Below are 21,785 nucleotides of genomic sequence, written 5' to 3' on the forward strand. Positions count from 1 at the left end.
TTGTGAAAAAGGACACTGAGTGATATAAAAGAAAATAGCTTTATCTGAAGTACTGAAAAGGGATCAGTGATTTTTTTAACTTCTAGGCAATCATGTATTTTTGAAGATTTACCTTTTCTATTATTTAGTGAAACTAGTTAAATTGTCATGGTAATAATTGAAATAATTAAGGAAATCAATTTCTCCTTGAGATATTTTAATTGCTATCTTCAGGAATTTATTCTAATGTTTTTTTAAAATATTAGGGGCCTTAGGCAGTACATTATGAAATATTTATTATGATTTAAGCTATAATGACTTACTGCTGCTGTTGTCTTTTACTTTTGAAAGTAAAAAAGTCATAATACTTGTAAAGAGAAAATAAAAGCGACAGATTTTATATGTCAAAAAAGAAAGCCACAATATAAAGCTTAAATTATATAAGCCCCAACGTTACTTTTTTCTTGTATATAATTGACAACTTTTTAAAATTTCTGAGCCCCAAATTAAGTAATGAAGAAGAGACAGTATGAAACTCATGAAAATACACTTTTCAAGTAAGTAGCTGAGAAGAAAGCTCATCTTACATATCAGAAATAGAGTGACAAAGTAAATTATCAAAATTTAAATTTCAGACATTATACTGCTATTTGATCTATGTTTTGTAAAAAGAAACTATTCCACCTAAGAAGCAGAATACACCACCATGATTTTATTTTGAAGACTCAGATAGACAGTTAAAGGTTATACATTTTAAGCTGCTTTTAAAATGAATTTGGTTGACATTTAAAAAATTTGAAATACAGTCACATAAATTTAGTTTTATTGTTCTGTTTTGGTAAATGCAATATTCAAAGTTATTTCTTGTACTCCATATGCTAAAAAAGGTTATATAAATAGATTTTGTTTATTTCACCTAAGAGATTCAAAAGTAATTCATAAGTTCTTCAATTTATCTTGACTTACATTGAGAGGAGTCTCTATGTTTAATAATTTTTTAATGAAGTAGAATTTGATCTCAGATTCATTAAACAAACATCTCAAGACTGGGATTCTTTTGTTCCAGCATAGTGCGTACCTGAGCTTTAAACCTCTTAATCACTTAAATGAAAATTTTTCTCCTTGTTTTTCATCCTTCCCCAAATTACAAACATCTATCAATGAACATGGTCTTGGGACTTTTTTTGTTATAATCACAGTCATAAGTGTCTGTCACAGAGCAAGCACTCATTGTTTACTTAGCAAATGAATGAATCACCAAATACCCATCTGCTATGTTCCAAGAACCATGCTTCATATATGGCCACTTGCAAACCTCACACACACATGTTTTCTTGTATATGTACAAGGTTTCACTGCAACCTTGAAAGTTAGGAATTATAATCCTCATTTACAAAAAGGAAAGAGCTATGTGGAGGTTAATTCAAAATGAATATCATACAAATGCCCAACAAACACATGAAATGATGCTCAATATTGCTCATTACTAGAGAAATACAAATCAAAACTACAATGAGGTACACCTCACAATGGTCAGAATGGCCATCATCAAAAATCTACAAATAATAAATGCTGGAGAAGATATGGAGAAAAGGGAACCCTCTTGCACTGTTGATGGGAATGTAAATTGATACAGCCATTATGGAGAACAGCATGATGATTCCTTAAGAAACTAGGACTAAAACTACCATATGATACAGCAATCCCACTACTGGGCATATCCCCTGAGAAAACCATAATTCAAAAAGACACACGTACCCCAACGTTCACTGCAGCACTGTTTACAATTGCCAGGGAATGGAAATAACCTAGATGTCCACTGACAGATGAATGGATAAAGAAGCTGTGGTACATATTACACTGGAATATCACTCAGCCATAAAAAGGAACAAAACTGGGTCATTTGTAGTGATGTAGACGAACCTAGAGCCTATCATATGGAGTAAAATAAGTCAGGAAAGGAAAACAAATATTTTATATTAACCATGTATAGGGGATCTAGAAAAATGGTACTGATGAACGTATTTGCAGGGCAGGAACAGAGATGCAGACATAGAGAAGAGACTTATGGACACAGCAGGGTAAAGACAAGGTGGGGCGAACTGAGAGCATAGCACTGACAGATACACACTACCATGCATAAAGTAGATAGCTAGTGGGAACCTGCTGTATAGGACAGGGAGTTCAGCTTGGGGCTCTGGGATGACGTAGAGGGCTAGGATGCGGGTGGGGAGTGGGCGGGGGGCTCAAGAGGAAGGGGACACATGTATATGGACTGCGGATACACATTGCTGTACCGTAGAAAAACTAACACAGCATTGCAAATCAGTCCTTCTTCAATTAAAAAAAAATAAAAAGAGTATCATACAACTAAGAATGAAAGCCCTCTTTATTTTTTGGTTTCAAATTTGAACATTCTTCTACTAAGCCTGTTAGAGTATCAAGGTACATATGGTAATACTGTCATTAAAATAAGAATTCTGTTAAGTTCCAGGTACAGTGATCAGAGTTCTGGAGAACAGAAAGATAAACGGACATGGCCTCTGTTCTCAGGAGTCTATGATCCACTGAGAAGACAGCTGTGTGAACAACAAAGGATGCTGTTATGATCAAAGCAAGATGGAGTGAGTGTGGACTGTAGTTCAGGCCACTGCAGAGGCAGGAGCAAAGACAAAGTCACTTCCAAGGGAAGGAACTCAAAGGATCCTTCATGAATCAAAAAGCAGTGGAACTAAGTCTTAAAGAGTAAGTGTAATTTGACAGGTAACAATATCTTCAGTAGAGGGAAGAGCAGGAACAAAAGTGAGGAAGTAACAAGACACCGTGTGTTTAAAACTTACACTTGCATTCATTCGTCAATAACTTCTTGACTGCTATAAACACTGGACATACAGCAAGTTAGACAAAGTCCCTGTCTAAAATGACTTTTATTCTCAAGGTAAACAGAGTAAAATATCAGATAAACCAATTTGTGAATGAAACTTTTCAGAGTAATAAGAATTTTGAGTGAATTTAAAGTGTTTTGAACTGAGTGGTCAGGAAAAGTTTAAAGTCAAAGAAATTTAATAGCATCTGCTAAAATTAGATTTTCACATTTGACCCTACACAAGAATAGTTGGTGAAGAATATTTATTATTACCAACAGCAACAAGAGCAAAACAGGCATAATCTTAAGAAGTACCAACCACTATGAAACATTATACAGCTATTTTAAAGAACATATTAGAGCTCTCTTTTCATGGGTCTCAAGGGATAACCATGAAACGCTGCTCGAATAAAGACTAAATTTAAAAATATGATCAGACTGAGGAAAAAGTCATTTGATTATATCAAGTGTTGTGAAGGTACAGAAATAAGTACTTTTAAGTACTGTTGACACAGTATAAACTGTCAAATTTTACTAGACAGAATTTGACAGTGGTGCTGCAGTTCATGGGGTCACAAGGATTTAGATATCACTTAGCTACTGCACAACAATCAACATTAAGAATGCTCATATAATTTCATCAAACATTTTTTTTAAATGAAACACTCTAAAATATTCTTCTATACTCTGAGTTTTAAGAACATTTAATCTATGGTTTCCATTATGTTAAAACATACTTTTCAAAAAGTTTAATGTATTAAATGTATATTTACCTACTGAACAGAGCAGGATTTTTTTCTTCCTCCTATCTAGTTTTCCCCACTCAACTCTCCCCCAGCTACTGACCAACTAACTCTTCTGTTGAGATCTTTGGGAATTTTAGTCCCAGGATGTTGTTTTTTTCAATGAAGCCTCATTACATAAACTTTGCTACGAGCTTTCCTGGTTCATTTGTTCCCCAGTCTATGTCCTCTTTCAATTCATTTTTGTTTTGCTAGAGCACAAGCTTACTTACTTCACCTCAGAGGATCTATAGATTAGTATGTTCCTGAGTCTTTGCATACTTGTAAATGTCTTATTTTATACTCACACTTAAATGTTAATGTGGCTGGCTATAAGATTTTATTTTCAGAATCAATTTCCCTCAGAATTTGAAATTTTGCCCCACTTGGTATTTCTCATTACATATAATGCAAATCTAATTCACATTTTTTTCTTTGTAGACCCTTGAATCTTTTTTTTTTCTTTAATCTTGGTGTTCTCAAAATCTACCATTTTACATTTAGATTCATTTATTCATTTGATAAATCTTTGTTGAGCACCTACTATGTGCCAAGCACTTGTTTAGTCTTCTAGGGATGTGACTGTGAACACAACAGGCAAATTATGTGTCTTTTATTATTTAATCCACTGTAGCTTGGTGGGCCCTTTTAAATTAGTATAGTAGTACACACTGAAAATGCTTTATAAATAATTTATTTGGTTGTTTCTTCCATTCCACCTCTCTTATTTTTTAAATTTTTATTTTCTTTGGCCACATGGCATGTGGGATCTTAGTTCCCTGACCAGGGAATGAACCCATGCCCCCTGCATTGGAAGCACCTAGTCTTAATCACTGGACCACCAAGGATGTCCCTGTATTCTCTTTTTTATATGCTTGAAATATTTGGAAGACAAAATATTATGCATTTTGGACCCATTTTCCATATAACAACTTTTTGTCATTTTTAATCTGCTTTTCCTCTATGGAGAAAAACCTTGACTTGTCAATTCGTTCTTTAGCTGTGTCTATTCTGCCTTTAAACTAACTAATCTTTAAATTTCTACCAAGGTATTTATATTGGCATACATATTAATATTGATTCATGTTGCTGTTATGTCTTTTTTTATTGAAGTATAATTGATTTACAATGTTGCATTAGTTTCAGGTGTATAGTGAAGTGATTCTTTATGACATATAGGTAATATATATATGATATATATGTTATATATGATGAACATGTTCTTTTTCAGATTATATTCTATTATAGGTTACTGTAAGATATTGAATATAGCCCCCTGTGCTGCACAGCAGGTCCTCATTGTTTATCTATTTTCTATATAGTAGGGTGTATATGTTAATCCCAAACTCCTAATTTATTCCTTCTTGCCTTTTCACCTTTCATAACCATAAATTTGTTTTCTAAGTCTGTGAATCTATTTGTTTTGTAAATGAGTTCATTTATATCACATTTTTTGGATTCCACATAAAAGTGATATCATATGATATCTGTTTTTCTTGGTCTGACTTAAAATAATTAGTATTATAATCTCTAGATCCGCCCATGTTGCTATATATGCATTATTTCATTCTTTTTGTGGCTGAGTAATATTCCACTGTGTGTGTGTGTATACTACATCTTCTTTATTCGTTCAGCTGCTGATGGGCACTTAGGTTGCTTTCATGTCTTGGCTACTGTAAATGATCTTGCTATGAACATTGGGCCAAAACTACTAGAACTAATATATGAATTCAGTAAAGTAGCAGAAAATAAACTTACCATACAGAAATCTTCTGCATTTCTTTACTGTGATAAAATGCAACAGATTTCAATGAAATATCAGAAAGAGAAGTTAAAAAAAAAAAAAAAAAAACTTGTAAATTCTCATCAAAAAAATAAAATTCCTAGGAAAAAACCTGACCAAAGAGGTGAAAGACTTATATACTGGGAACTATTAAACACTGATAAATAATTTTGAAGATGATTCAAAGAAATGGAACAATATCTCATGCTCTTGGACTGGAAGAATTAATATGGTTAAAATGGCCACACTACCAAAGCAATCCACAGATTTAATGCAATCATTATCAAAATACCCATGACATTTATCATAGAACTAGAACAAATTATCCTAAAATTTATATGGAACCACAAAAGACCCAGAATTGGTAAAGCACTCCTGAGGGAAAAGAACAAAGCTGGAAGCATAACCATTCCAGACTTCAGACAACACTACAAAGCTACAGTAATCAAAACAACATGGTATTGGCCCAAAAGCAGACATATAAATCAATGGAACAGAACAGATAGCCCAGAAATAAACCCATATATCTACATTCAGTTAATCTGTGATAAAGGAGGCAAACCTATACAATGGGGAAAAGACATTCTCTTCAACAAGTGGTGTTCGGAAAGCTGGACAACTACATGTAAATCAATGAAACTGGAAAACTCCCTCACACCATACACAAAAATAAACTCCAAATGATTTAAATATCTAAATATAAGACATGACACCATAAAATTCCAAGAAGAGAACATAGGCAAAACATTTTTGGACATATCACAGCAAAATCTTCTTAGATTTGTCTCCCAAGATAAAAAATAAACAAGTGGGACCTAATCAAACTTAAAAGCTTTCACACATCAAAGGAAACCATCAACAAAATGAAAAGATGACCTATGGAATGGGAGAGAATATTTGCAAAAGATGCAACTGACAAGGGGTCAATATCTAAAATAAACAAACAGCTCATACAACTCAATATCAAAAAAACAAACAACTCAATCAAAAAATGGCAAGATCTGTATAGACATGTCTACAAAGAAGATAGATGGTGAACAGGCACATGAAAAGATACTCAACACTGCTCATTATCAGAGAAGTGTAAATCAAAACCACCATGAGGTATCACCTAACACTGCTCAGAATGGTTATCATCCAAAAGTCTACAAATGATAAATGCTGGCGAGGGGAGTAGAACAAAGGGAACCCTCCTATATTGTTGGTGGGAATGTAAATTAGTACAGCCACTATGGAGAACAGTTATGAGGGTTCCTTAAATTGAGGGGAAAAAAAACTAAATATAGAGTTACCATATGATCTTATAATCCCAGCCCTGGGCATATTTCTTTAGAATAGAAGAAAATTCTACTTTATGTAATGATACATGCACCTCAGTGTTAACTTGTTCTTTAGCTGTGTCTATTCAGCCTTCAAGATAACTAATGAGATCTTAAGAGTTCTACCAAAATACTTACATTGGTATAAATACTATTGCTGATTCATGTTGTTCTGTACAAATTAAATTCATCTGCTTTCTTTTTTCCCATATGCATTATCCTGAATTACAGTTTTATAAAACAATTAAGATTATTTTAAAATTATCAATGATTTATAATTACCAAGGCATTTGTTTTTCTTCTGATAATGGCCTTTAAAAAAACAGATGTTATATCATCTCTTCAATATCAATTATAGTTCCTTTATTATTTTTTTGGTCTACTCAAATAACTAAATTTTCAGGTGTAAAGCAGTCATCTTCTTTGTGAATTTGGTGACTCTCTTTCATAGTGACAGACCTTCTCATGCAATTCTTTACTGTCTATTCATCTTTGTATTTCAGAGTCACTGTTTGACCTATTCCTTTCTTGGATAGTTACCTTGCGTGTTTGTAGGAAAAGAACAGGGCATGTTTTGTAGGTGACTTTGTAGCTATTCTTCTACTCTCTGACTCAATGCCCCTTCCAGGGGTCATTAACCATATGAGGGGCTTCTTCTGTGGCCCACAGCCTACATGAATCCCTTTATGTTGACAGCAAACTGCTATTGTCCCTGCTAGCCCCTTTGCAGATAAAGCAGGGTGGGAGGGGGCGCTGATTGGTTTTCTTCCTCAGAAAGAAATTACCCCATTATTCATCCCAATATTCCAGAAGCCTGATCTGCTTCTCATATTCATTGACTTTTAGGTTCCAGCTCCCTGGGAACCACTCCCACATTTGCAATGACATTCTCCAGCTTTCTTTTGGGATGTGTCTTTTCATCAGCATTCTTTTTTCCCCCTCTTTCTTTCTGTCATGAATTATTATTATTTTATAACATAATTAAGATTTTAAAAAATACCACTTCAGCTATTTTAAGAAATTTGGGAAAGCACATGCATATGTTGAGCCAACCATCTTTATCCAACTAATTTCTTTTCAGACTCCATTTAGTTAATTGAGCAAGAAAAATATTTTCTGAAAAAAACAATGATTACTTTTACCTAAAATACAAAGGTCAATGTCAGGAAGCATTTAACAAGAGGCTTTCTGTGTGCTGTTTTGGATCTGTCAGGAACCCTCTGGCCCTTATTACTTCCTGAATATTCAGGAATTAAGAGGAGAGGCACGCCTTTCCTGGGGCTGAGGAATCCAGGCATTTCTCATTACGATGATAAGTACCCTCTTCCTTTTTATGAGCCATGTGGTAAAAGGTGATTGTTTCCAACTCTCTCTTTAATAGGGATCGCGTTACAGTATATATGTCCACGCCACGTTGATTAAAAACACCTTTGCTCCATCAGAGCTTGGGTCCCCGTGTCTTTCTTTCTTTCTATTCTTTCTCTCTCTCTCTCTCTCTCTCTCTCTCTATTTCTGGCTAATTCCTTGGAGCGCGGAGGCCCGCTGAGCTCACTTTCTTGCCCAGGCTTCTAAGACCCTCTTGAGAAGGCGCACTGTGCCTTCACCCACTCGAGAGGGCTCCTGGTGCCTACCTGCAGCAGCGCGAGCCCTAAGAACAGGACTCTATTGGCTTTCCGCGTAAACCAGGGGATAGCAGCCTCTTTCTCTCTCTTACTTTCTTATGGTCGACTCCGGACCACCAGGTTCCAGTCCATTAAAGGACCAACAGGTCAAAAGTATTATTTTTCATGAAATAATCATACAGATGGTGAGCAAGACAGGTCAGTTTTATTTTGTTTTCTCCTGTTGCTCATTATTAAACTGTCATCACCTAGCTTCAGGTCCACTCTTGTATTCTTCACTTTTTGTGATTCTGGGAGGAGCGGGGAGGTGGTGCAAACCATTTCTCTTTGGCTAGTGGGATCAGTGTTAGGCTCTGAAGATAGGGGGCTCTAGAGAGAGAGTAGACAGAAGGATAGAGGGAGGACACCGTATTTCTAGGTTATTTCCTATTCCTGTTTTGATTCCTTTTACTCTCATTGCCACCCAACAAAGAGGCACCTTTGGCTGGTTATTCTAGTAGTATAGCTGATTCCAGTAGCACTTTTCCCAGCGCTGGCAGGACCCACATCACTGGTTTCTCGCTGGTCCCAGATTCAGCCGGCTGGTACCCCCTCCATAATGGCTGGACTCCCACACTTACGCAGCACCTTGGTGGCTTTCCCGAGGCTCTAACACAGCCCAGCCCCACCCTCTCAGAAGTCTGAGCCCAAGCTCTGTCTGTCCCTCAGCCAAAATTCTAATTTTTGATAATTCTAATCTGTTCCCTTAACTTTCTCAGTTCTAGGGACAGTCTGAAATCTTAGTGTTCCTTTTGTCAGATGTCCAATTCCTGGATGATCATGATTTATATTAAATTCTCCTGTTAAAATTACTTCTATCACCTAAGTAGACTCTGAATAATATACTGTTTTCAAATGCTCAGTGAGCCTTCTGTCTTGCTGTTAAAATAACCACTGATTTCATTACATGTGAAAAATATTGTATACTATGTACTTAACTGAAACACTGAAAAATGCAGTTAAAGGAAAATGGACACGGTCCCCTCTCTAATTTCAAAGATATGAGTTTGAAAGGTAAACAAAAGCATTTCCATAAAATTTTTCTCTAAAGTTTTTCTGAAGCCCCAAAGCATCAAACTCTTTACTACTTGTCTTTGGAAATCTTTTCATCACAGTAAATAGAAGTTACTTTTCTATCCTAAACTAGGAAAATGTTCATGTCAAATGGATGCTATCAATTGAAATATAATTGTTTTTATATTTCAACTCTTGATCTACATTACAAATTTTCTTTTAAATAGGTAGCAAAAAGAGAGCAAAAACTGATTAGATATTTAACAGGTTAATGTTCAATGGATATGAACTTGGGCAAACTCGAGGAGATAGCGAGGGACGGGGAGGCCTGGCAGGTTGCAGTCTATGGGGTCGCAAAGAGTCAGACACAGCATAGCAACTGAACAACAACAGGTTTCTGTTTTATTTTTGTAAAAAATCAATGGATGCTAACTAGAGATTAGTAGTCAGAAAGATGGTAGGTGTGAAAACAGAAAAGACTTCAACGTGGATGAGCCCTGGCTTTTATCCTGATGCTCAAACAGCAGCTCAATTTTAGCCAGTAGCCACATCACAAGTTTTAAGAATCAAAAACCCCAGATGATGAAACAACAACACAACATATACAACACCTGGATTTTTCCATAACTGACTTACCAAGAAGTACCAAATGATATAGATTTGGGGACTAGAGCCACCTGCCTCATGAAAATCTGGCTTTTAACACTGTGTCACACATCCTTAGCAAACATGAGTATATGGACAAAAGCCCTTTCTAAGGTAATCATAAAATTAAGTAAGGGACCTTCACTATTAGTGCTGATACCTTAAATACACCCAACTACTGATTGGCAAGCTGCGTATGGAGCAAAAGTGTAAGGAAATGACCATCCCTCTGCCAAGATGATGATCTCACCACCAGGTTGGAGCTGCCAGGCCATTTCAGAGAATTCCCTAAAGAAATATGAGGACAGCACACAGCCTGGACAGAAAGTGCTTCTGGAATGATGGTGAGGACCTTGTCTGCCTTTTTTATGGAAAAATAACTGGGTGACATATCCTGAAAGACTACTTTAAGAATTTATCTTTAAAATACCTATCTTCTTTCCAATCAAGAACCAGATTTTCATTGTTGATGAGAAGAAAGTCAAAATTTTTTTAAACCTAAGATTTATTCAAGACCTAAAAGAGAACTCACAGAAAACTGTCTCCCCCAAAATTATTCTTTGCCAAAAGTTCTTGAAAATGTAGACTCTGTAACATGTTTTAATTATAGCTTCACTTTTATCACTGTCTTCTGAGAAAAACAAACCAAGGATATGAATCTCTGATCACTAATCTTACCATGGGCTGAAAAAGAGAATATATTATTCACTCAATAAATATATTGATCACCTTTTACATGAGAGGCACTTATCTAAGCACTAGGTGAGCCTACCCAGGGGTATAAAGACAAATACTTTCTGATTTTCTTTCTCTTGTATTATTTAAATAGCAACTGTTTTCCTTTTCTTGGTGTAGTGGTAGTTAGCTAGCAGGAGAAACAGACACATCATGGTCAATACAGAGCAAGTCACTATACTGAAAATAGTTGAAACACAGGCAGAGAGGAGGGTATAACTGAAGTAAACTCAGCTGACCTAAGTTTAACATTTTTTTTCCTCAATAAAATCACTGTGTTCCATTAGAACTAAATGTACATATTTCACTCACCGTTATTGCTTATATCCCACTCCATTCCTTAAATTCACTTATTCTTTTGCTGGACTCCATCCTTTTGTAGTTCTCTCAGCAAGAATCTGTAAGAGATAAATTCTATTAGATGTTGTCCTAAACTATTTATGGGCTTCCATGGTAGCTCAGATGGTAAAGAGTCAGCCTTTATATGTAGGATACCCGGGTTTGATTCCTGGGTCAGGAAGATCCCCTGGAGAAGGAAATGGCAACCCACTCCAGTATTCCTGCCAGGGAAATCCCATGGACAGAGGAGCCTGGTGGGCTAAAGTTCATGGGGTCACAAAGAGTCAGACACAACTGAGAAACTAACACTAAAACTATTTCATCCTTACTTCTGAATGACAATTTTAGTGCCATACCGTGCCTCAGGATGTGAATCCTTTTCCCTCAGCATTTAAAGAGTTTTATTCCACTGACTTCAAGCATGCATTATCATACACATATGGAAAAAAAAAAAAAAACTACTGCACAATTGCACTCATCTCACATGCTAGCAAAGTAATGCTCAAAATCCTCCAAGTCAGGCTTCAAAAGTAAGTGACTTGTAAAATTCCGGATATTCAAGCTGGATATAGAAAAGGCAGAGGAACCAGAGGTCAAATTGCCAACATCTGTTGGATCATCAAAAAAGCAAGAGAGTCCCAGAAAAACACTTATTTCTGCTTTATTGACTATGCCAAAGCCTTTGACTGTGTGGATCACAATAAACTGTGGAAAATTCTTTGAGAGATGGGAATACCAGACCACCTGACCTGCTCCTGAGAAATCCATATGCAGGTCAAGAAGCAACAGTTAGAACTGGACATGGAACAACAGACTGGTTCCAAATTTGGAAAGGAGTATGTCAAGCCTGCATATTGTCACCCTGCTTATTTAACTTATATGCAGAATACATCATGCAAAATGTGGGGCTGGATGAAGCACAAGCTGGAATCAAGGTTGCCGAAAGAAATATCAATAACCTCAGATATGCAGATGACACTACGCTTATGGCAGAAAGCAAAGAAGAACTAAAGAGCCTCTTGATGAAAGTGAAAGAGGAGAGTGAAAAGTTGGCTTAAAACTCAACATTCAGAAAACTAAGATCATGGCATCTGGTCCCATCACTTCATGGCAAATAGATGGGGAAACAATAGAAACAGTGACATTTTATTTTGGGGGGCTCCAAAATAACTGCAGTTGGTGACTGCAGCCATGAAGTTAAAAGATGCTTACTCTTTGGAAGAAAAGCTATGACCAATCTAGACAGCATATTAAGAAACAGAGACATTACTTTGCCAACAAAGGTCTGTCTGATAGTCAAGGCTATGGTTTTTCCAGTGGTCATGTATGGATGTAAGAGTTGAACTATAAAGAAAGCTGAGTGCTGAAGAATTGATGCTTTTAAACTGTGGTGTTGGAGAACAGGGTGTTTGAACAGGGTGTTTGAACAGGGTGCTCTTGCCCTGTACAAAGGAATACGGCTAGGGGAGCAACTGGAAGCAAAACCTAGGCCCATGGGCTCCTCAACCAATCATGAAATTAATGGACAGTATGGACAGAAGGAAGTGTTTTCTATTTCACCTAAAAGTGTCATACAGCGTGGTGGTGTCGCTATACTGTATTTAGGACTGACTGAATTTTTATTTACAATATTTACCACTTAGGTCACTATCTGAGGATCTAAGTCTTCGACTCAGAAGACACTGTCTCATTTCTTAAAATCTAGCCTCTTCCCAATGCCACATTTCTTATTTTTGGAACATATATTAGGTATATGTTAGAATTTCTCAATCTATTTTATGATTTAGGTCTTTAATTTCATTTTCACTTTCTTCTCAAACTTTCAGAGTTTTGCTCTGGCCTTAAACTGATTATCACTTTGATTATGTTCATCTATTAATTAAAACATGACAGTAATTTTCAATTCCAGATAATTTGTTCTGTTTTGTTTTCCCTATTCTTGAGTCACATCTGTCTGTAATTGATAATCACCTTTTCTTATTTTATAAATATTACTTATTCCTCTATCAGGCCTCCCAGGTGGCACAAGTGGTAAAGAACCTGTCTGCCAGTGCATGAGATGTAAGAGATACAGGTTCAATCCCCGAATCTGGAAGATCTCCTGGAGAAGGGCATGGCCACCCACTCCAGTATTCTTGCCTGGAGAATCCCATGGACAGGGATTGCACAGAGTCAGACACGACTGAAGCGACTTAGCATGCAAGCACACATGAATTCCTGTATCCCTTTTAAGATTTGAAAGATACTTGTTTTTAAAATCTGTTTTGGAAGATTGCCTTGATGTACGTGTTTCACTGCATGGCAGTTCAGCTGCTTACTGAGTTTACCACCCACCTTTCATGAAGTTTTGTTTTCCTCTTCTTGGGTAAGACTCCTCTCTCCTTTTGCTCATTGTCATAGTGATGGAGCATTTAAATACTACATCCAAGTACTGGAGTGGGTAGCCTTTCCCTTCTCAAGGGGATCCTCCCAACCCAGGGATCGAACCCAGGTCTCCCACATTGCAGGTGGAATCTTTGCCAACTGAGCCACAAGGGAAGCTCCATATACTTTAAGTATATATTTAAAATATTTTGTTCAATATTGTTAGATTGAGGAAGGTAGATAATACATCACTCAACAACACCATTTTAATCAGAATATAGATTTCTAATGTATTATTTGTTAGACCAGGAGGTACTCAAAAATATGTTATCTATTTGCAAAGTTAGCATTCGGAACTTTTTCTGAAAGACCAATGTTTCTAATTATACAGTTCAGAGATCAGCAAGCTGTGGCCTAATCCAAACTGCCACTTCATTTTTAAGGATCATCAGTTGGCAATTGTTTTCACATTTTTGAGGAATTGTCCAAAAAAAAAAAAGTTTGTGCACTGAAGACCATATTTTACCCTTTACAGAAAATGTTTGCTGACCCTGATACAGTCTATCTTTGATGCCAACCCAATGATTTTGTTCCCCGATTGTTCTTTTAAAGACACAATTTAGAAGTTTAGGTTCACAGGAAAATTGAGTGGAAGGTACAGATATTGTCCATAGACTCCCCACCCCAACACAGGCATTGTCTCCCTCAATATCAACATACTCACTGGAGTGGTGGACAAATGTATAGTGATACGCATTCATCATCACAGGATTATACAGAGTAGTTTCACTTCCCTAAAAATCTTCTGTGCTCTACCTATTCAACCCTCTCTTCCCGCTGGGAACCATTGATCTTTTTACTGTCTCCATAGTTTTGCCTTTTCCAGAATGTCATATAGCTGGAATCCTACATTATGCAGCCTTTTCAGACTTGTTTATTTCACTTAGTAATATACCGTTAGGGTTCTTCCATTTCTTTTCATGGCTTGATAGTTCATTTATTTGTAGCACTGAATAATATTCTATTGTAAGAACCACAATTTGTTTATCCATTCACTTTGGAAGGACCTCTGCTGCTGCTGCTGCTAAGTCACTTCAGTTGTGTCTGACTCTGTGCGACCCCATAGACGGCAGCCCACCAGGGTCCCCTGTCCCTGGGATTCTCCAGGCAAGAGTACTAGAGTGGGTTTCCATTGCCTTCTCCAATGCATGAAAGTGAAAAGTGAAAGTGAAGTCACCCAGTCGTGTCTGACTCTTAGTGACCCCATGGACTGCAGCCTACCAGGCTCCTCCGTCCATGGGATTTTCCAGGCAAGAGTACTGGAGTGGGTTGCTATTGCCTTCTCCAGAAGGACCTCTAGGTTGCTTCAAAGTTTCAGCAATTGTAAAACTTCTATGAACACCTGTGTGCAGGATTTTGTGTGGATGTGTTTTCAACTCCTTTGGGTAAATACCAAGGAGTGTAACTGCTGAATCACATGGTATGAGTATATTTAGTTTTCTGTAAGAAACCAACAAACTGTCTTCCAGAGCTGCTGCACTATTTTGCATTCCCACCAGCAATGCATGAGAATTCTGGTTGCTCTATGTCCTCTCCAGATTTCGGTGTCCAGCTTTAGGTTCTGGATTTTGACCATTTAACAGATGTGAAATGGTATCTCATTGTTTTAATATGCATTTATTTCCCTGATGACATATGATGTCGAATATTTTTTTCACATACTTAGTTGACATCTGTTCCTTCTTTGGTAAGGTATCTATTAAAATCTTTGGCCTTTTTAAAAATCAGATTGTTGGATCTTATTGTTCAATTTTAATATACTTTGTATGTTATGGGTGGCTTCCCAGGGGGAACAGTGGTAAAAAATCCACCTGCCAATGAAGGAGATCCAAGAGATGTGGGTTTGAAACCTGGGTTGGGAAGAGCCCTTGAAGTAGGAAATGGCAGCCCACTCCAGTATTCTTGCCTGGAAAATTCCACAGATAGAGGAGCCTGGCAGCTACAGTCCAGAAGGTCGCAGAGCGTCAGACATGACCAAGTGACTGAGCAGAGACATTTTGGATATTTGTTTATCAGACATGTCTTTTGCAGATATTTTCTCCTGGTTTGTGGCTTATCTTTTCATTCTCTTCATAGTGTCTTTCATAGAGCAGGAAAAAAAATTTAATTTCAATGACATCCAATTTATCAATTCTTTATGAATTGTCCTTTGATATTATATCTAAACCTTAAGGTCATCTAGATTTTCACATGTTATCTTTAGGATATTTATAGTTTTGCATTTTACATTTAGGTCTATGATCCATTTTGCATTAATTTTGTGAGGGATGTAAGGACACGTCTAGATTTATTTTTTGCCTGTGGATGTCCAGTTGTTCTAGTACCTTTTGTTGCAAGACTGTCTTTTCTCCATTATATTACCCTTACTCTTTTGTAAAAGATCAGTTGACTGAATTTACAGCGGGGGCTATTTCTGGGCTCTCTATTATGTTCAATTGATCTATTTGTCAATTCTTTCACCAATATCACACTTTCTCAATCACTGTAGCTTATAGGAAATTCTTGAAGCCAGGTAATGTCAGTCCTCCAACTTTGATCTTTTCCTTCAATGTTGTGTTGACTATTCTGGGTCTTTTACCTTTCCGTATAAGCTTTAGAGTCAGTTTGTCAATATCCACAAAATAACTTGCTGGGATTTTTATTAGAATTGCATTGAATCCAAAAATCAAGTTAGGAAGAACTGACATCTTCACAATACTGAGTTTTCCTATCAATAAGCATTGATTCTTTCTAAATTTATTCTTTGATTTCTTTCATCAGAGTTTTTTAGTTTTCTTCATACAGATATGGCACATATTTTATTGTATTATTTCTAATTATATACATAGAATATATTATAATATAATAATAGAATAAAATATAAAATATAATAATTTCTAAATACTTATTTCTAAGTATTTAATATTGGGGGAGCTAAGGTATATGGTATTTAGTTTTTAATTTCAAATTCTACTTGTTCACTGCAGGTATACAGAAAAGCAATTTACTTTTATATATCAACCTTGTATTCTAAAGCCTTGCTCATTATTTTAGGTGTTGTAAGTGGTTCTGGATATTCTTTATTAAATTGAGGAAGTTTTCCTCTTTTCCTAGTTTAATCAGAAATTTACTATGAGTTGATGTTGGATATTGTTTAAGTTTGTTCTGCATCTACTGATACCATCTTAATGATTTTATTTAAAAAATCTGGAGTGATGCTCAGGAATTTATCTTTTTCACTAGAACCTCAAATCATTCTGATTCCTCTGAGATACCCCATCCTAAGGAGTTTATACATCATACTGGCTTTAGGGACACTTTGAGATCTGCCAAATTAAATCTTCCCAAAATGATTACAACTGAGGCTAATCAATTGAGCATTGTCATGGATTTCAGAGTCATGTGCTAATAGTCAAGCATTCCATATACTACCTCAACCAAATACCATATATAGGTACAGTCTCTTTTCTCTGACCAAAACTAAGGAACTAAGTTACTTTCTGTTTTTCATTTTTTCTCACACTGTTGAAATTTTAAACTATTTTCTTTTCTTGGTGTAGCAATAGCAGACTGAAGAGAGAAAGGGGAAGTTACTGGCCAAAACAAATGAGTCACTAAATCAAGAATGTTTGAAAAGCACAGAGAGGAGAATCCCAGTTGAAGTGAATCCGTCAGACCTAACTTAACATTCCTTTCAATAAAATAGCTAACTTCTATGTTAGAATTAAAAAGAACCAAAAGCTACATTTGCCCAATTACAGTTTGGATAGCAGCCTAGATAATAAACATGCTTCCAATTCTAGATGATGGAGCCCTGAAGCTTGTTTATTTCTCAGTCTAATTCTAGACATTAAAAACTCATGAAAATTTTCAGCTCAAACTGAAGTATTTCAGGGCAAATTTACAGCCCTTTTCTAACATAAAGGGGCAAGAAAGCTTCTCAAATTGCTTACAGAGCTAGTTCTCAAATATGTGAAGGCCATGGGTGACTCTTAGTTGGTGATGAGAAAACATCCTTAATGCCTTTCTCTCCTTGGAGGCAGGGTGGGGGGACAGGGTGCATGTGTGTGCCAGGGGCGGGGACAAGGTGTGTGTGTCCCCCGACCCCCAGGAACTAACTGGTGCAGAAACACAGGTGGAAGTTTTCATATGCAGAGAGAGTGGCTCAAGGAAGGAATGTAAAAGACGGTCTCATAACAGTTTCCTGTCTGGGGTTCTAATCTGATTTGTTGATATGAATGCAGTGACAGCACCTGACTATTTTTCCAAGCCTGGAGACAGCACGATCCCTTCCCGTCTTAGTCTCAGTCCATAATCATGATGAAAGTTTTTTGTGTTACAGAACGTAAGGAATATGTTTCACAATGAAGAAAGAAAAGTAACTCTCCTTTGCTATTCTTTATCTAGCTACCGATTTCTCACAGCTGAATATAAAGTATATTTTCCACTTTAAAAAATCACCCGTTAGAAATTTTGTTCCTATTCATTGTGGTGGAGAAGATAAAAAGTGATTAGAATTTCTATCCTGAGGCTGGGATCCTGGTTACAGCTGACAAGTCTGTACTCCAGTAGAAATAAACTCTTAAATGATTGTTGCCTCGCTGGTTTTCTATACGACACAAACTGTTCTTCAGAAAAACTGAAATATTTCATTAACTCTATCCAAGTTACATTCTTGGCAAAGCAAAACTGTCCTGCCACCAAACAAGGACATTTCTCCTGCTTCTCAGGCTCTGGGTTATATGGAGGCAATAAGTAAAACTTCCCTCTGATCTTGGTTTCAAATGAAAAACAGGAGTCATGATGTCTGGTATCAGTCATTCGGAAACGATGATGCCACCTGTTGCTTGTTACCAAAGTCACAATGCTATAGCCTAAAAGTCGCTGATGATTTTACTAACTCCTTTTGATTACCATTGAGGTTGCTCTTAATTTTCCAGATAAACTTTGTGTGTGTGTTTCTGTGCTTGTTTTTGAGTGTTAGAGGACCGCAAAGCTCTCAGGTGGATCTTCGCCTCATGCAAATGACAACCGGTGATTTTGGTGCCATTAGTGCATTTTTATGATTCATCCTTGAAAGTAAGCATCTGAGGCGTGTGAGAGCCATGGACACCCCAGAGGAGCAGAGCAACGAGCACAGTCCTGTCCGACTCTTTGCAACACCAAGGACTGCAGGCCTCCAGGCTCCTCTGTCCATGGAGTTCTCCAGACAAGAACACTGGAGCGGGTTGCCATCTCCTTCTCCAGGGCATCTTCCCAACTCAGGGACTGAACTCGTGTCTCCACAATTACTGCGTTGCCAGCGGATTCTTCACCACTGCGCCACCTGTGGGGAATCCCTCATCTCTTCCTCAAGCACCATTGCTACTAGTATTGGCCCTCACTTCTGTCACTCTCTTTCCTTTCAGTCAAGTTCTAGTATCTGACCAAGTCATCTGAGGCTTTGAAATGACCATGCATTTTTTGACTCTCTGCCTAATAGCAAGAGTATAATAATCTCTCTGGCTGCAGAAGAACTTAGTTTCATTACAATGTGTTCATTATTTCTACTTTTTAAAAAATTATCTAAGGCAGGGATCCCCAACCTCCAGGATCTAATGCCTGATGATCTGAAGTGGAGCTGATGTAATAATAGAAATAAAGTGCACAGTAAATGTAATGTGTTTGAATCATCCCGAAATCATCCCCCACCGCCAGATCCATGGAAAAATTGTCTTCCATGAAACTGGTCCCTGCTGCCAAAAAGGATGGGGGCCACTGATATAAGGCAAGGATGAACAAACTACTGCCCACAGGCCAAATTCAGGCCACCATCTATCTATGTAAACAGCTATACTGGAACACAACCACCCTCATTCTTTACACATTTTCCTAGAGCTGTTTTCTCGAGACAATAGCAGAGTTGAGTAATTACAATAGAGGCCATACAGTAAACAAAACTTAAAATATTTACTCTGCCTTTATGAAAAATGTTGGCAGACTCCTGGTTGCGGGTACTGACTCTATTTAAGGTTTTCTCTTACTTTCTGGGTGTTCTTTCGACAACTCAGTTTTCTCATCTGTAAACGGGGAATAGAAACAGACCTCATGCACAGGAGCGTGAGGAAACTAGGTGCTGCATGGAAATATTCACTAAGTGTTAGTACTGTTGGAATTTGCTGTCTTATTTAAAGTTACCAATTTGAACTATTTTTTGTGAATCAGTTCATGCAGAGAATAAGAGCTTTCAAATCTGGGTTCAATCCATATAGCACAGGTTATTATTTATACATAGTAAGCAAGTTACTGGAGAATGGAATGGCACCCCACTCCAGTACTCTTGCCTGGAAAATCCCATGGATGGAGGAGCCTGGTAGGCTGCGGTCCATGGGGTCACTAAGAGTCAGACACGACTGAAGTGACTTAGCAGCAGCAGCAGCAGCAAGCAAGTTACTGTACCTTTATTATTCTATGTATATCATAGAAATAATAAAAACTATCACAGAGGGTGGTCATAAACATGGCAAATGTCCCCTTCCAACGTCTCCCGATGTCCAGCTAAAAAGACAGCAAACAAGTAAAAAGCCCAAATTCTACCAAGTCAGAGTGTTGGTAAAAACATGAAGCAAGTGAGAAATGCCAAGAACTATTAGCAAGCCAGAAAGCAGAGCCTTAAGAGTGAACTGGTTAGAGAAAGCTACAAGCTGAATGTGGACAGTGTGAAGAAGTCAAAGTCACTCAGTCCTGCCTGACTTTTTGCGACCCTATGGACTGTAGTCCACAGGCTCCTCTGTCTATGGGGATTCTCCAGGCAAGGATATTGGAGTGGGTTGCCGTGCCTTTCTCCAGGGGATCTTCCTGACCCAGGAATCGAACAGGGGTCTCCCGCATTGACGGCATATTCTATACTACCTGAGCTACCAAGGAAGCCCCAAAAATGTAGGCAGTGGTAGAAGATAAAAAGAAGCCAAGCCACACACTGCAAGAACATTAAAGGACTAAGGAAAGGGAGGAACAAAAGATCTCAAAGGTAGGTGGTGTCTGTTCAAGAAGCAGTTAGGGCACTATTTCACCTCTCCTGTTCTGTCCTAACACTGAAGTCTGGAACGACTGACGAAGAGGGACTCTGACCTCAGCGTACAGCAGTGAGGTTCACAAGGAGAGGCTGTCATGCTGAAAACAGGGGGATTAAGTACAAGTGTACATGTACCTGGTAAGAGTCTCACCCTCCTTTCCTCCTTGGCTCTGAGGAACGTCGATGGCAGTCTTAGTTCCCTGGGAGGAGAGCAAAGAACTTCTCTGTAGAGAAACGTCCTGACTCATGAAACATAGGGGGGTATGATTGCACATCGTTATGCTGCTGCATGGCTCAGCAAACAACCAAACCTCCAGTGGGATTCCTAGTACCTTGTGCTCAAGTGAGAACAAATATCAAATGCCCAAAGACGTTGAAATAAAATGTCTCATACCAACACCACCAAGACAGACAAAAGTTAAAGAGCATGGTAGAAACAACATTTCAAAGAAACAAAAACCCTAAGCTACCAGAGAAGACTCCAAAACTACTCTTAATTAGTGTACTTGGCAAGAAAAGAAAAATACTTATACCTATCAAAGACCCAGAAATAGCAAAATGCAAGCCTCCAAAGCAATGAATAGCATTTAGTGTTCATTGTGCATATAAGAACAGCTCATGAACTCAGAACTTTCAAATTAAAAACTGATATAAAGCTCAGTGGGATGATGCCACAGAATGACTTATAATGTGAAAATGAGGACTTTGGGTATTACAATGGGTATCTCCAGACAGCAGGGAATTTGGGGAAAAGGTGCCAACTTTAAAAGGTGACTTAAGTTTCTTTTATGACTATCAGAGGCATTTACAAGAAATAGCTTAAGTTTCACTTATGTTCACGAAATGAGCTAGATTTAGTTTTGCTTGCATGACTTAAATAGTATCATCTGGTCAGGGAATACTCAAGTCCCATCTCTGTTTTGTATTGATATTTAATCTTAGCACACCCATTAAGATAAAATAGTATGCTATTAAGAAAAAAAGACATAGGTATGAAAATAATAGTTCCTAGAAACTAAATATATGATGGAAAAACATTTAAAATTAAAAGAACACCAGCTATACTTTAACAAAAATTTAAAAATCAAAAGAAGTATTGGAAAATAAGAAAACTTTTATAGGACAGAAAAAACCAAAATAATTGTGAAAAATTTAAGGGAAGAATCAGAATTAGAAGATAGATTAAGAAGGTCATCACCTGACGA

General features: G+C 37.3%; 1 protein-coding gene across 2 annotated transcripts in view; it reads right to left on the reverse strand.

The window, feature by feature from the left end:
- The window catches only part of KCNN2 (potassium calcium-activated channel subfamily N member 2), a 477,213-nt gene that overhangs the window by 308,284 nt on the left and 147,144 nt on the right, over positions 1-21,785 (reverse strand). For both annotated transcript variants that reach the window (XM_043920758.1, XM_043920759.1), the window contains exon 2: positions 11,097-11,182. The gene's annotated coding sequence lies outside the window, so the exon portion shown is untranslated. The remainder of the gene's footprint in view (positions 1-11,096; positions 11,183-21,785) is intronic.

The sequence above is a fragment of the Cervus elaphus genome, chromosome 12, assembly GCF_910594005.1.
Source record: "Cervus elaphus chromosome 12, mCerEla1.1, whole genome shotgun sequence".
Classification (NCBI taxonomy): domain Eukaryota; kingdom Metazoa; phylum Chordata; class Mammalia; order Artiodactyla; family Cervidae; genus Cervus; species Cervus elaphus.